Consider the following 16,479-nt stretch of genomic DNA (forward strand, 5'->3'; position numbering starts at 1 on the left):
GGAATAAAAAAGTTACATGAGAGCAATTTATATGCAGATTCTTTATCAAGTCCATAGCCAGAAATACCCCATGTTCTGGCATTTGCAGCAGTTTGGATAAAATTCTTGCTGGCGGTGTATTTGTCCTTTGTTCTTGTACTTTTGTTCCTTTTGTAACTTTTTCGTAGGTTATTCACCATGTTTCGTTTGTTATGTGAGCGCGTGTGTGTATTTTATGTGTATTTACATAGAGACACACAACCTGGTAGGCTTTGTGTTCTGATCTGAAATTTTGTGGAGGATGATCTCGCACAGCTGCAAGGTTCAGCTGCCAGTCCTTAGTATGTCCCTTAGTATGGCTGCTCTCTTCCAGGGACAATGAATGTATGTGGCTGGATCTGAATCTTTTCTTTTTTTTAATTGTGAAGTAATTTAGGTTTGAAAGGGACCTCTGGATGTTATCTGGTCCAGCCCCTGTTCAAATTAGAGAAGAAAGCTGTTGGTAAACTGCAAGCCTGAAATAGCATGTTACTTGGAATTCACTGATGAAGTACGTGTTTACTGAAACAGTATGTAGCTAGCGTGTAGAGTTTCTTAAAGTCAGTGTATGGGACCCAAATCCTAATGTAGTTGACACTGCTCTGCAAGATCCTTGCAGTGACAATTGTGTGCGTTGTTATGAGAATTAAAAATACTGAATATGATAGAGTGTGTAAATGATATATGTGCTTTTTCTGGATACCAGCATTCAGGAATCGAGAATCTAAAGCGTAAGTGATGTAACCAAAGTAATTAACTTTATTCTTTATGGTAGTTGGTATATTTATTGAACTACTTCAAGTCAGGGCTAACAAAATTTTGATCACGTTCGGGATTGAATATGGTGCTTGTTCAGATGTGCAGTAAACAACGTCTGCTGACTTCTTTCAAAATGGACATGCGTTTGCCATAGATGAGCATTACTGTTGTATGAAATGTCATGGAGTATTGCATTGTGCAAAGAGAAAAGGATTTTGAAGAAGCAATAGATAGTTTTGTCTACTTCCCAGAGTCCTGAAAGGCAAGCAATTGATGGATAAATTGGTTTTTAAAAAATTTATTATCTTATTATTTTTTTCTTCGTTTTAAAATTAGGATCAATGATAATGTTTTATTTGTTCTCCAAGAAGCAGTATACAGATTCTGTGGCTATGTAATATTAAAAAAAAAAAAAAAGTAGGGAAGGACTTGCTAAATATTCACTAAATTACATTTTTATAATGAGAAATCAGTGCAGGCTATATTCATATTTTAAAAGAAAGAAGTGTTTTGAAAATAGTGATATTTTAATGGAATCTCTCTTAAATTGTGCGTCAGTCAGTGTAACTAAGAACTCTACAGCTTTCCAAGGCATAGTGGGGCACAGACATGTAGATAGGAGGATCCGAGTACATCCCCTTCACAGAAGGGATCAAAGAACAGATATTAGTGCTTGCACTAATTTTGGTATAGCCAGGCTTTCCAAGAGAAACAAACTTGCCTTCTCCAAAGCCCTTAAAAGCAAACAAGCCAGAGAAAAAAAAAAAACCACCCCTCCTTTTCTTTTTTGTTCATCGTTGTGGCTGGTAACTTTTGTGATGAGGACAGTATCTCTTTCCAAGAGCAGGTAAAGGTCTGGCACGTGGAGCTGCAGTAACTTCTTTGGTAAATTGCTGAAAAGCGGAGATGGATGAATTGAGACCAGACAGTACGTGCCAGGGAATGTGTGACAAATGTGTACGTTTCTCCGTTGCTTATGTCAAGGATCAGTTGAAGATCTGTCCTTTATATCTGGCTATCTGGGAAAGTGTCTGGTGTTTCTTGGTTCCTCAGTAAAAAGAGGACATATCTTCAGTGCCTGGGATGTTCTTCACTTACCTTACAGTCATCTGTAAATAAATGACAGAAGCAACTCAGTAATTCAAAGGCATATCATGTCAGAGTTCTTGTACGTGGGCGCAGATGGAGTATTTAGAGCCTTGTTTCACTTGTTAATATTCCCAAAATGCAGGACTTGGGGGGGCGGGTACAGAGTGCATGTGCTTGGTGGCCTGACAGCAAACTTTTCCTTTCGCTGCTGCTGATTTAGTGGTTCCACTTTTTCCTTTCTTGGACAAGATCTGCAGAACCCTCTGCTGTCGCCTCACCACACTCGTGCTGATAGTCCCCAGTCGCAATGATGTCTTCTGTGCCTTCCACGATGGTTAGTGCTTTAAAGGGAAAGCCACGACGGTTAGTGCTTTAAAGGGAAAGCAAGGAATTTCTTTCTGCACAGGTTTCTTGCAATCCCTTAAAAGTTGCTGTGAAGTCTGTTGAGGGTTTGATATTCTCGGACATAAAGTAGTTTTACTTATTCTGAAAAATGTTTAAAACTGAAAACAAACGTAAAATTTAACCTGCTATATTGTGTCCTTTAAAAATAATACGGAGACTGGAATAGGTGATCCTTGAAATTGGACAAAAAGCTGAAATAGTCACCTCATTTGTCTTCATTGTACAGAAAACATCATTTTAGCATTCTGAATGCTCTTATTGAGAAGATATATGGAATAGCGATTTTGTGAGGGATTCAGTCCAGAAACATCTGCTCAGTACTCTGTACTCTAGGTATGTAATCCTCAAGAGGTTCAGTTTGATACAGACAAATAGCTGGCCCACCACTGACCAGGCAGTCAACTCGGGGACAAGCTGCCAACTTGCCAGAATGGTCTTTGTTGTGAATTGGCTTCCCAGCACCTCACCAGGTGGGTTTATAGAGAATATTAGGTGTATTTTATACCCACTCTCCCCCCAAAGCAAAACGAAGCAATTATTCTACTACTTTTCAATATAGCTTCAATATATATTTTGAAATTTGTTGTAGTAGGTTTATGACACTGAAGCATTTTAGGTCGTTGTATATTTGATATATTGAGAAGATAGAGAACTTCATTCATGTTGTGGTAGTGATAAGATGCATGAGCTTCTGGTGATGACCCCGTTGTTTCAGCTGCACATAAATGGTATGAAAAATATGGTCATTCTGTTTCAGATTTATAATCCAGATATTTTTATTTCTTGCCATTTTTCTATGGGTGTCTTGTAGTTGCCTTCCCGTTTCATTTGAACTCTGTACATTTCAGTTAGGTTTACTGTTTTATGATGGTCTAGTTAATAAAATTCAAAATAAGTATTAAAATAGGAAAATAAACTCTAGTTTGTGATTGTGACAATAGTCATAGATTGTATATGCACGATGAAAGAAGAAGCAACAGCAGTGCCTTATTTAAGGTCCAGTGTGTTACCACCTCAGAATTTCTGCAGTGAGATCTATTGTTAGTGAGAGCGATTGGCGTAAAGGAGCTCTTCCTGCGAGTCATCAGCCGAGTCTGCTACCTGTACCGAATCCACTGGTGGTTGTGTTCGTTGGGGGGCTGGAAATGTGCTGAGTAGCATGAAGGGTATGAACTTTACTTAAATGTTTTAAAAGGTTCTGAGAAGACAAAATCTATGAAGTAGTAGTTCATAGGGTGCATACCTGCAGCATGTGGCTAAATGCTCTGATGCTCATTTTTTTTCCCCCAAATAGAGAGGAAAATATAGTAGGTTTAAGTATGTGATGAGTTGGCTGTGCGTTAAAAGGGGAAGAAATCAGTATTACTAACTCAGCTCTGCAGTACTGAAGCTTAATTGGCATCATATGTTATAACAGCAGCAATGTTTTTTACAAAAACTTGAAATCACTTAAATTTTCTCCTCAGAGTGTCTCCTCAGATAATTGCTTTACGTGATGGCTTCAGTCAACTTTATTAGCATAAAACGTGGAAGCAACTAGCAATTCTTTGTGTCTGTATTCCCTCAGTTCACCATCTTAAAGAGAAAACTGTCAATCTTGCTGTGTTTTGGCTGATAAAAATACAAGCAGATGCAGCAGGGATAAGTCAGAGAAATATCAAAGAAAGTCTCAGAAGATACGTACGAGGATTCAGACCTGGTTCATGGAAGCGATTTCCTTTTCACTGCTGCAGCTGTTGAAATGGTCTAAATTTGCTTTTCTTCAAGTCTTGTCTTTATAGTGTTAATTATTAACAACTTTTTCTTGATTTGAAAAAAACCTAAAAATGTTCATAGGCCTTCACACTTCCTCTGTGAGAGCCTGATCCCGAACTTGACTGGGAATCAGTGAGCAGAGCCCAAATGACTTCTGGAGGACTGATGTCATCAGAGATCTCGCTTCTGCGGAGAATTAATATTCTGCTCATGAAAGATTTGTTGTGCAAATGAGTACATTACGTGTTCAGAGTCAGAATTTCAGGGCTATAGAAGTGGTGAATAAGCTCAAATACAATTTTCTAAATTAATCATTCTTTTTCCTATTCTTTGTTCAGTTGGAAATTCACAGTGCGGTGGTGATGCGGAGGCATAGGCACTGTCCCATGTTGTGCAGGGGTATAGAGGGTTTGAAAAGGAAGCATGAACAGATAAGTTGTGAGGAGTTGTTCAGCAGGAAGAAGGGATGCTGGAAATAGGAAATACCGTATCATCCCGTTGTCCCCTATGCTCTCCCCTATAGAGAGTAGTATGAGAACAAGAGTGGCTTATTGGAAGACAGAGTGAAGCTCAGTGACTGGAAGTGAATGAGAAAACCAGAAGGCCGTGTAAAACGTGCTCCTCCTTGCTGCATGTCCTTCTTCATGGGAGAGGAGTTAGTCTTTTACGGAATGCCTTGGAGAAGGTTTTAGAAACCCTCCTGTACCCTTCTCTGTGGTGTCCGAGGGACAAGCCTTGCAGTTGTCAGACGCTGCTCTGGACGACTGAGAGTTAATTACCAGACAGGATTGGGACAGGGCACAGGAAGGCACTGCCAGCTAATGAGGTGCAGCCATCCTTCTTAGACTCAACACCCAAAACAGGGACTATCTTCCCTTCAGATAATTGACGGGATTTTAGCAATAATCAAAAATTCAGTAGTGGCACTGAGTGTTAAGCGGAAGTGTCCCTGATGATAGAGGATACGGGAAGTTTTATTAGGGATTTTATTTGTATTGCTTTAAAGTATTTTTTAAAACTTGTTTTGAATGCCTCTCAGAGACAAAGCAAACAATAAATCTCACAGAATGAAAAAGTGCTCTTTTGTTTTTATGTATTGATGTATTTTTCTAATTTTATCTTCTATATTTCCTGGTTCACAACTGTTTAATCTTATTTTGTGAAAATACCCTATAGAAGATTTTCTGTAGGAGTATTCTGAAGTGTATGCCATTCGTTAGGATTGAAGATTGTGCCCTTCCTCACCCAGGCAAATTATTATTGTGAGCTTAAAATTAAAATAAAAATTTGATAGGTTTTGCAGACAATCTGTCACATTTGCTGAGCTGAACCAGTGATCCTATTAGTGATAATTCTTCTTTAAAACCCATGGTGTGGACTGAAGTTTCAGACAGACAGTATGGTATGGCCTAGTCTTCTACTTTGGTTATATGAACTGAAATTTTTTTGAACAATGCTAATTCCATTTAAATTTTTTTTAATATACTTTTGCATTAATTGATTCCTTACTGAATTGATATAAGTTGACTACTGCTGACACTGGTTGACGCTAATTCTATATGTTTTGTAAAGCTCTTTTGGTACATGGTGAGTTAATTTTTTTTTTTTCATGCTTACAACTATAATTAATTTAATACAACTCTAAAAAGAAAGAATCAAAACCTGGAACATTGTCTTACTCAGAAGTTAGGGTGGAGGGCTCTGGTGAAGTGTAGGAACATTCCCATATAGCTGATATTCTTCAGTTTCCTGCTGTTAAAATTTCATGGAAGGAATGCAGTTAGAGACTCGCCAATTTGGGTTAAACCAGGAACTGCGAAATAAAACCCGACCCAGACAGGACAGTTTTTATTCAAACCCAAGCCTCTCTTGAACTGTCTGTTTTTGTTCCACCCCAGCCCTGCTTTACTCCCCCACTTCTCTTCAAATTCACAAGTTTTTAAATGTAGAGATGTTTCTAATTTAGAAAATTATTTTGGCATAATGAACTAAAACAGAAAGGAGGGGACTAAACTGAAGGAGGTCAAAAAACAGATGGAAATAGAAAATCTGAAAACATCTAGTAAAAAAAAAATCACCCTTGAAATAATGGAATCTAAATGCTGAAATTATACATCTGCTCGGCAGCTGTGCATTCCTTAGTCAGAGGTTCTGCTGCAGAAATGGCATTAGTCAACTTTTTCTCAAAGTTTCAAATGCTGTTGTATAATATTTAGGTCTCTCTGTAATACTTTTGGTCTTAGGAACCTGGGGCAGGGGAGAGAATAGAGGTGGAGGGAAGAGCTTGTGAGCTGATGTAAGAATTTCCTTATTTGTCCTTAAGCATCTGTAGCGTGTACGGTTGTTCGCTGCAATGAAATTCTGTGATTTTTTTTTCTTGGTAGTTCTTAATGAGTATCTTTTAATTTCTGCTGACTTAATTTCAGAGGTGAGGTTGGTTACAGGAAAAATAACCAAATAAAAATAAATTAAATGAGGGTGCACTAGTGAGAAAAGAATGTTACAGATGAAGCGGTATTGCTCCAGAGGAAAGCACAAGACAGTCTGCAGCAGACAACTGTGGAATTACACCGCTCTGTGGAAGCTTCTTCCTACATCCCAATAACCAGGAGCAAGTTGAGACTGTAATGCACATTAAATATGTCTAAGTATATATCCACAGCATGTTTTTATACAGTATCTTAAAACGTTAAACCATTTTACTTAGAAAAGCTCTCTGTAAGCTATTAAGCAAGTTATAAAAATGTGTAATTTTACATTTTCCTTTGTGTTCTTTTTTCTTTGTACTGTTTTGATGATGTTGGTGTTCATCGGAGTTACCTGTTGGTACTGAGATTTACGTATGTTAGAGCACGTCTTTGAGCAGGGGTTGGTTTGAGTGCTGATGTAAACGGTGATTTAGTTAGCGTAATGATTTAGTAGTGGTAATATGATGACTTTTGCTCTGTAAAAAGATAACAACTAAGGTGACTCTTGCTTCAAAGAATTTTAGCCAAAATGTTAAAGTTTGAGGTTATGTAAGGTAAATGTCATGGTTTTCAGAAACGTTGAATATCGTTTTCAAAGTGTATCTGTTTTTGGAAGAAGTAACTGTTTACAGGAAGATATTTTTTTTGCTATGTGTACTTGGAACAACTGAAGGTAAAATAATTCTCCTTCAGGTTACTTTCAATGAGAAGGGAAGCTGTGGGTGTGCTGCAAATACAGATGGTAGGGTCTCCTGAGGATTTGAAAGAGCAGGCACGGGGCTTGGGGCAGGGTAACGGGTGGGCTCAGGTAACAGGGAGTGCGGGCAGAGGAGCGGCCATGCGGTGAGAAAGGCTTGCTGGGTTTGAGCCCTGGAGTGCAGCGGGGAGGGCAAGGTGGGCAGAGGACTCGTCCTTCACCAGAGCCCTCCTCTGACAGGGTTTCTCACCAGGGAGTAAGAGGGACAGAACTGTGTATCTCCTTTCTCTGTATATAACTGCATAGCACCTCTTCCCATATCTATCTATATGTTTCCTTTGCGCAAGTAGTTATCGTTCCGTTGTCACTTTTGATTTTTCCCTCCAGCATCTGTGACTTTGTCATAGTGTGAAGTGAGGTTTCAGGCTATTAAAGTGTAGCCAATATGCAATTTCCCTCCACACAGACTAAGTTGAATATTTATTTGGATTTGACTGTTTGCCATACGTTGTGGAAAAGACTGGGCACAAACAGGAGAAATCAGAGGTCTGCATGCAGTCGCGTGGCTGCAGTCTTGTTGAGACCAGAGATGTGGTGGGACAGCTGACATGGCTGGAGCACTGCGAGGACTGGTCATGGGCTCTCCAGGAAGGACAGGCTGGGATGGTGAGGGGTGCAGGGTGTTGTGGGGTTTTCTTGTGAGAGCGCTGTGGGAATTCGTGGAGCTCTGCCTTGTGGGTGGATGAGGAGTCAGCTGAGACCTTATGGGTCAGTATTAGCAGCAGGCCAGCACGGGTGATGTTGGTGGGTGTCTGATAGCTTTGTGCGATGAAATGACTGGCTCAGTGAATGAGTGGAGAGCAGTGGATATTGGTTTATCTTGACTTCCATAAGGCTTTTGACAGTGTCTCTTGTAACATCCTCATCAACAAACTGATGGAAGTACAGACTAGACAAATGGATGGTGAGATAGATTGAAAACTGGGTGAGCTACCAGGTTCAAAGAGTTGTGATCAGTGGCATGAAGTCCAGCTGGAGACCAGTCACTAGCAGTGTGCCCCAGGGGTCGATGCTGGGTTCCAGTACAGCGCGGCATCTTCATAAATGACCTGGATGATGGGACAGAGCACACCCTCAGCAAGTTTGTAGGCTTTATAGAACTGGGAGGAGTGTTTGATAGGCCAGGTGGTTGTGCAGCCACTCAGAGGGACCCGGATGGACTGGAGAAGTGAGCAGGGAGGAGCCTTATGAAGCTCAACAAAGGGAGGTGCAAAGCCCTGCACCTGGTGAGGAAGAACCCCATGTACTGGTACAGACTGGGGACTGCCTGCCAGGAAAGCAGCTTTGCAGAAAAGGACCTGGGGGTCACGCTGGACAACAAGTTGAACATGAGCCAGCAAACGCGCCCAGCAGCCTCCTGGGCTGTGGTAGGGAGAATGTTGTGGGCAGGTTGAGGGAGGTGATGATGCCCTTCAGCTCAGCACTGGTGAGATGCATCTGGAAGGCTCTGGCCAGTTCTCGGCTCCCAGGAAGAAATGGGCAGGTACCCCTGTGGCAGAGAGGTGCTAACAGCCTCGCTGGAAGCAAAGTGACAGGGCCTGTTCTGTTCTGTGTGTTTGGAAACAGTGTGGAAGGGGGAGTGGATGGTGAGGTGGTGAAACTTGGAGCTGATACAGGTGTTGTAAACTGGCTGTAGCAGTACTGAATGCCTGGATGATAAAATATCAGATGAAGTACAGTAAGTGCAATGTAATTTAATTCGGACAGAGGAAAAACAGTAATAGGCTCTAAATTAGGTATTAACACTTGGGGAGGTCTTGGGTAGTTTTCTAAACAGCTCTTTGCTGTGAAGCTCCAACGTTAGATTGCACCTAGCTGCTTATGGTATTTAAAACTTTTTTTCTTCCCTCTCTCTTTCTTCCCTTTGGCTGTGTGTTTCCACTGTCACTTCTGTATTTGTGTAATTGTGGCCAGGTGGAAGGTTGGATTTGTTTGCTAATCTGGCTGAAAACTAACCCTATAAAAAACCCCTGGGTTTTCAGTAGTTCCAGCTCATCGTAAGACCATATGAGGACTAAGGAGAGAAGAGGGACAGCACTTCCCTTCTTACAATCAGCACAGTCTTAAATAAGTTTAAGCCAATTTTGAAGCAGCATTCTATAGAGTAATTATAAGTTTTTTTTTTTTAAAAAATGTGATTATGCAGCTGTACACATTTATTATATATGGACATGCATGTTATGTAGTTCTGGTAACACAATTTCAACAATCCCATTAGAACTAGAAGGTAATTTTTTTTGGTTTGGGTTGTCTTTTTTCTTTCCCCAGCAGTACAAATGGGATGCAGTACTAAATAGACTTGGGCTTCTTGAGTCAGGGAAAGAGAAACAGTGGAGAGGGAAATGGTGATGGTAATCTATCAAACCTTAAATTAAATTAAGAAACTGGTAGGGAATAATTTTTCACCACTATTTTTTTTTTCGCCACGGTATAAGGAAATGGCAGGTTACAAGCACAGTAGAATGTGGTGTTTCTTTCCCTCCTCGCAGTGAATACTTTAGTTGAAGACTCGCTGCCAGAATATGTGGCTGGGGATGAAAGTATTGTGCAGGTTTGCAATCACACAGATTTGTTGAAGTATGTGTCCATTGATGGCAATAGCACGGTCACTTGTGTCCAGTTGTAGGTCAGGAACTACACATCCAACTTCTGGATGGAGCAAGGGAGGACTGTTCTTCCTTCTTCCCCGACTGGTCTGATAGCAGGTAGTGTCACAAAGAACATGCTCGGCTAGACATCTGCTACAGTGCAGTAGGCTAATTCTTATGCCTTTTATCACACCCACATGCACCCAGGCACGTCAGCTCCTCTGCTGTTACATTCAGTAGTGTCTGTAACGCCTACAGCTTTTTTTTATATTGCAGTGGCATCTAACTGCCTTCACTGACACATTTGTTGGGTTTGGTTTAATGATGTTACTTCATGTTTGACGGCAATATGTTTTTAGTGTCTACCTTATCTTGAACATTTTCTGTTCAGGTACTTTATTTTGCTTAGTGTGGAAAGACTGATAATATAGTTTCCTAAGGACTGGAGCAGTACAGCCAGATAGACTTCCATTGATGTCTGCAATGAAAATCTGCTAGATGAATAACAAACTAGCAGATGAAGAGGGCAGTTCTGTGCTACAGATAAGCAAGCCTAGCAGCTGGGTACACTTGAAGGGCCAGTTCTACTCCCTGTTAATGCCACCCTTGTGCGTCCTTGCCTTTTCCTTTACAGCAGCACTGGCTGGCACTCTTCTGATGCTGTAGGAATTTAAACTGGCTGAAAGCCGATTACCCTTTTTTTGTGTGTTTTGGTTTGTTTGGGTTTTTTTTTAATAGGTATCACTTCTTGCCAGTCTAGCTGTGGTTGTGGGGGCAGACCAAGTGCCAGTGTTGGCGTACAGAACAAGAGTACCCCTTCCAGACGCAGCTTAGTTGTAGTGTAGTGTGCTTGTGGGTAAGGCTGCCATTTGGGAGTGTTACCTGTTTTGGAACACTTTTTTTCGTTAGCTTGAATAATAGCGATCCTGTGTAACTTCTTAGTGTCTATTGAGTATATCTCCCCTCCCCAAAGCAAAAATGGGTTGAGCAGAAGCTTTACTTTCCCATCCCCACATTCCTCTTTGCTCTTCTCCTTTTGCAGTTGTGTCCTTTGTTTTGTAGTTTTGTTAAGTGTTTCTTTCTCATGTAGCATGTAAAGTTTTGGATTTTGGAAAATTCCTAATTCCTAAAACTTCAAAGACAAGCTGCATGTATCAGCAGGCTTGAAGATTAGATGTTTGGTAAGATTATGGAGTGGATGTTGCGCTGTTTCAGTTTGAAAGGTCTTGAGCTGTGTTAATGTCCCCAGAGGTGAAGGATGTTATGATCAGAAGTGTTCAGTAAACTTGTTATGCCTGATAAGGGGGAAGTCAATATGCACATACTGTCCGGCCAGTGAGACGTGTTGTTTGGCACCAGAGGACGTGGGAGGGAAAGGGAGAGAGAACTGTGGTTAGAGGAATACGTGTGTGAGTGGGGAAATGGATGTATTGCAAAGGACAGAGAGAGTGAAATCATACAGGATATAGGGAGAGAGCTGGGGCAATTACGTTGGGAAAAGATATATACCACAATAGAACATAAATCTGTAGGAAACCAGGCCTTCTAGGTCTGTTGCTCGTAGTGCAATTTGTTTGATGTGTGATGACTTTTTTTTTTTCCTCTGAATGAAGAGGAAAATTTGAGATGAAAGAATCACTTGAGGTATAAGAACCAGAAATAGCATAGGTGTTAGTTTGGCGTCACTGCCAGGGCAGAAGGGATCAGTTCAGCTAAGTTTTTTGTTCTGTTTTCCTCATGTAACCTAGGCTTTAGTAGAACAGAGAGAAAGCATGATAAAATCTTTATGTAGCAGGGACAGATATAACAACATGTATGTTTCCCAAATCCAAGGAGTTTTACAGAGTCAGTCAAAAGGAGTGTAAAGTGACGTAGCATCTAGCAAGTGAAATGTATTACATGTATTCTATGTATTACATGAAGCTGGCTCATAGCTATGAATGGGGAAATACATTTGAGAATTAAATACAGTCTTTTAAAATGTATTTTTCAAAGAACTGCTGCAGTTGAAGCAGAAGACTAGCTTTTTGATAATGGACATAATGGAATTAAATGCCATCTTAACAGTGCAGTTGGTATGAGAGAGTAATCTAAAAATACAGTGTTGAAATGTCTGACAAGGTCATAGGAGTACCGATGCAGCCACATGTTTATATATTAGTACGTATGCAGTCCACACTCCTCCACCTACTGAACCCATTATACTGTAATAGAAAACAGATTCTGTATAAACTGCTTGTTGCAAATTCACTTGGTTTTGAAAATGCTGGATTTGCCGAATGCTACTCTTCTACCCTGAATTTTCTTTTCAGTGGGAAGCATTATCATCCAGAACTTGTGCTTTCAGAAGGTATATTAGGAAATATTTTATTCTCATGCAAACAAATTTGCCAATACTGTTGAGTTTTTTATTTTAATTTAGAATGCAAGTTTCTAAAAGTATACTTCAAAAATAACTATTTAAAACAGTAATTTTGATACATCTTTCAGAAGGTTGTTCCTCTCCTCTTGAAAGCAGTGACACATAGGCATAGCTTCATTTGGCTAGACTCACAGAGTTCACTTATAGCTCAGTGGGACTGCTTGTGCACAGTTATGTTAGAGATCGGTGCCTAAAGTGGCACTTGCTAAAACAGTAATGTTCGCAGTCACATTTCTCATATGAAATGAAATGTGTTCAAAAGGGCAGTTTGTTTAGAATGATACCTGTCAGGCTCTGTATTGCTCATGCACCCGAGAGTAGTACAATTAAAAGAAGTTAGAGGACATTTTCCCTTTCAATACTCCTTTTTAACAATATTTTATATAATCTATTTTGTGTCTCTTCTGCAGATAATCATTGTTTCACCATGTATGTGTTTTTCTGTGATATGTGGTCTGTAGCTTTCAAAGAAGTTTGTGCTTGTGAAAACATAAAAATTGTTATAAGCAGGGGTATTTCCTGACACTACTTTTCATTTGTTACAATTAATTTCCATTGACGATATGAGTTTAGGGTTGTTGGGTTTTTTGATTGGGTTTGGTTTGGTTTTTTTGTTGTTGGTTTTCCCCCCCCTCTTCAGGAACTGGTTGTAATCTTTGCTGGCATGAAACTTGTGCTGAACAGAAGTACTAAAGGCATTTGTGAATGTCCTCATAAACCATCACAGTCATGTTTTCTGTCTGTTCTTTTGGAAAACAGTGCGTTAGCAGAGAATCCTCAGTAAAATATGTATACAGTGGGTTTGACCCCTGTTGAAGCCTTTGGGATTACTTTGTATTTTTAGGGCTGTCTTAATTTTCTTTTTATATAGTGCTTGTATGAAATATGCCAGTAATAGGTCTTGAGACGAAAACACTACCTGTGGGAGTGAGGGGGAAGTTTATATTAAAAAAAACCCCAAACAACAAAGTGCAACTACAGGGAGGATGCTAAGGGTGGAACTGTTATATATGACTTCTGAAAGAGAATCAACACTAATAACTTCTTGCAAGCCATTTAATAGCTGTCAGGTAATCACGTTATGGTGTTTTGAGCTTCAGTTTTAATGTGTAAATATACTTGCTCTTCCACTTCTAACCAACAATTTGAATAAATTTTATTCCAACTGAGTAAGTGTTATTAAATATGTTTTAAAAGAAAAATAACTGATGATTTGTTAGAATATTTGGAGCATTTTCTGTTACCTTGAGGTTAATATAGAAATGCTGAGTAAAACAGACAATACTGTCAGTCAGAAATTGTGATCCTGCTTTGAATTTTGGTTATCCAATACAAATTTTAAATTGGAAATAAATGATCCAGAAATAAATTCTGTAGATGAGTAACAGATAAGAGAGGTTTCTTCGGGGAAAGATTTAAAGGATTCAGTTATGCATAATCTGAAAGATGAAACGTATCGTATATGATGCATACAAGCAAAATGACTGTATTTTGCCTTCTGTAAAACAACAATGTCTTGCAAATATAAGTCAGCATTTGCAGTAAATAAAAATATTTGTTTAAAGTGCTCGTATTCTGTGAGTAACAAAGGCATCCGAGTAGGATTTTTGTTCAGACACATAACAGAAAACCCAACCCTGCATTTACTTTGCCTAGAATCTAAGGGTACAGTAGCCAGCTGTTAGTGCTTCTGATCCTTGACCTGCAATAACCAAGGTTAAGAAATGTTCATAGTGGGGGGGGAGTTGTAAGTGTATTAGTATATTGATAAGAGTGATTATTTTAATCATCCTGCCTACTCTAGGTTTTTTTCCAGATTTAAAGTCTTATGGAAGCCCCCATCATAGTGGTATTTGACCTTCCTCACTAGATTCTGGGGTTTTAGCATGAAAACACTGCTTCAGTTCAACATCTCTTAACATTTAGAATTTGTTCCTATTTTGTAGTTGGGAACTAATACAGGAGAAACTGTGTGAGTGAAGGATCCTATATCTAAAGATCCCTCAGCTCTGAATTTTTGTTTTTGACTTCTTAAATAGATTTAAAAATCTAGGCCCAAAACTTGATGACAGTTAAGAGTTTCTGGCAGCCTTTGTTGCTGGTGAGATGTTTTTTACACGAACAGAGTGATTCTACAGATACCGTGTACGCCGGCCAGAGGTCTCCTCTTGGTAGAGTTGCAGAAGAATTGCCACCCTTACCAGTGTTTTGCAGTGTCATATTTAGTTAAGCCAACAAAAGTATAAACCACCTCCTATGGGAATCATACAAGAGAAAGTCAGTGTGAGCTCCTCATTGCCATACTGACGGCCCAAAGACTTGCACCCTCCCGAGACACCTTGAGGGCTTTTTTTCTGTTGCTGATAGGGTAACATTTGGTAGTGCACTTAATGAGTAAAGCTGGAAAAATGTTTTTCAAGTTATTCTTTCTCTTTTCTTACAGTGTGCTATCACTAGAATGATTGATAACTTTTTTTGAGTCTGTCTCTTATCTAGCAGGATAGTGGTATCTTCGCAGTTTCAGTATGTTCAGAATGGTAAAAATCTTAGCGATTTTGTTTACAGCAAAATACTTACTTATTCCAAATTGCAACAGCCTTTTTCTCATGCTACAGATATACTATCTTTTAGAAAAAATAGATGGAGACAGTTTGTGCATATGTAAGATCAGCTCACGTGTTCTCTTGAAGGGTAACTTCATTGTGTTTATTGTTATTTCTGTGCATGTATGTAATGACCTGAAAACTTAGACGTTGTAGTGTCTTTGTATCCTAAATAAGCTATACGTGCATGGTTTGAAAAACTAAGTGAATTCATAACAAAGTTGTCCCTTCCGTTTGGGTTTATGAAGTGGCGTTCTGAATGAAACTCCGTCTTACTTGATGTGCATGAACGTTTCGGTTCTGAGGTGCGAGGCTTTCTAGGTGAAGAGGGTATTTCCTCTTCTGAATATTCCCCATTCTGACTAATTCCTTGCTTCTGGGTCGGTTCTATTCGTTTCTGCGGTTAGTGAAAGTCAGGTGCGTTTTGAGGCAGGGTAGGGAAGAGCCGGACAAACGGGACCTTCGTGGCTGGACTGAGGAGCCATTGTTCCCGAGCCGGCCTGCTCGGGGCTGGCAGCGCGCCGCCGCGAAGGGGAGACAACCGGGCGCGCGGGCCGTAACGGACAGCTCCAAGTGTGCGGCGGCGCGGCTCCCCCCCCTTACCTCAGGGGGGAAACACGCAGCGCCCAGCGCCCAGGCGGCTTTCCCGTTTCGGCAGAGGGCACAAGCAGCTCGGTTCCCTGCTAGGCAGCGCCGAGGTGCCATTTTAAGAGGTGGAATGACTTTCCACACGCTGCGAGGAGGGGCGGGAGGAGATCGGGTTACCGGCTCCGCATTCCAGCGCCGCCGCTGCGCGCCGGGGCCGTCCCCGGGCCCGTCCCCGTCGCCGCTGGCCCTGCCCCTGCCCCGGCCCTGCCCCGCTCGGCAGGGCGAGGCCCGGGGAGGTTCTCTGTACAGGGGCCGGGGAAGGGGAGCGCAGCTCTCCTCCTCACGCTCCGTTCTGGGGCCGTTCCCGCCGTTCCGGCTCTCTAGATGTGAGGAAAGACACCGTCTCGTCTAGCCTCTGTCATTTCTCGAGGATTTCGGGGTTTGGGGTTGGCTCCGAGGAAGCATAAGAATTTATTAGGGAAGAACTCGGTTTTGAAGTACTTTTAGAGATCAGAAATCCTTGTGGCTCCGTTTAATTTTGCTTAGTTGTAACAGTGTTTAGAGGGACTTTCTGGAAACAGATTATTGTGCTTGAAATACTTCTTTGAGAGCTAGAAAGTTAATTATCTCATGCATTTATTGCCTTCTCATTTTTCAAGTTGCTACCTATATTTACAGTGTTATGTAAATTCTAGGTAAATATTCACTTTTTTCATGGAGTTGTAGGTCTGTGTATTTTCTTGTTTTCCCATCTCTTCCCATGGATACAAAATAGCAATTTGAAGTAATGTGTTTTAAAGATCGTGTAATTTCCATTTAATGTTTGCACTGCAGCAGTACTCAGTTGTTCCTTGGCAGAATAATGATTGTGTACTTAGTGCACACTTCTTAAAGCTTTCACCGTTAAAAAAACCCAACAAACCTGCAGAAGAATATCATTAAGGCTTTTTATAATAGAACTGTGTTTGTATTTAAAGCTTCAAGTTGACTTTGGAACAGAATGCTCTGTGGAATATTTATTGTAGTT

At 40.5% G+C, this 16,479-nt stretch overlaps 1 protein-coding gene across 2 annotated transcripts in view; it reads left to right on the forward strand.

Annotated features, from left to right (window-relative positions):
* The window catches only part of BMPR1A (bone morphogenetic protein receptor type 1A), an 84,558-nt gene that overhangs the window by 1,366 nt on the left and 66,713 nt on the right, over positions 1-16,479 (forward strand). The gene's annotated exons all lie outside the window — the stretch shown is intronic.

The sequence above is a fragment of the Aptenodytes patagonicus genome, chromosome 5, assembly GCF_965638725.1.
Source record: "Aptenodytes patagonicus chromosome 5, bAptPat1.pri.cur, whole genome shotgun sequence".
Lineage (NCBI taxonomy): Eukaryota > Metazoa > Chordata > Aves > Sphenisciformes > Spheniscidae > Aptenodytes > Aptenodytes patagonicus.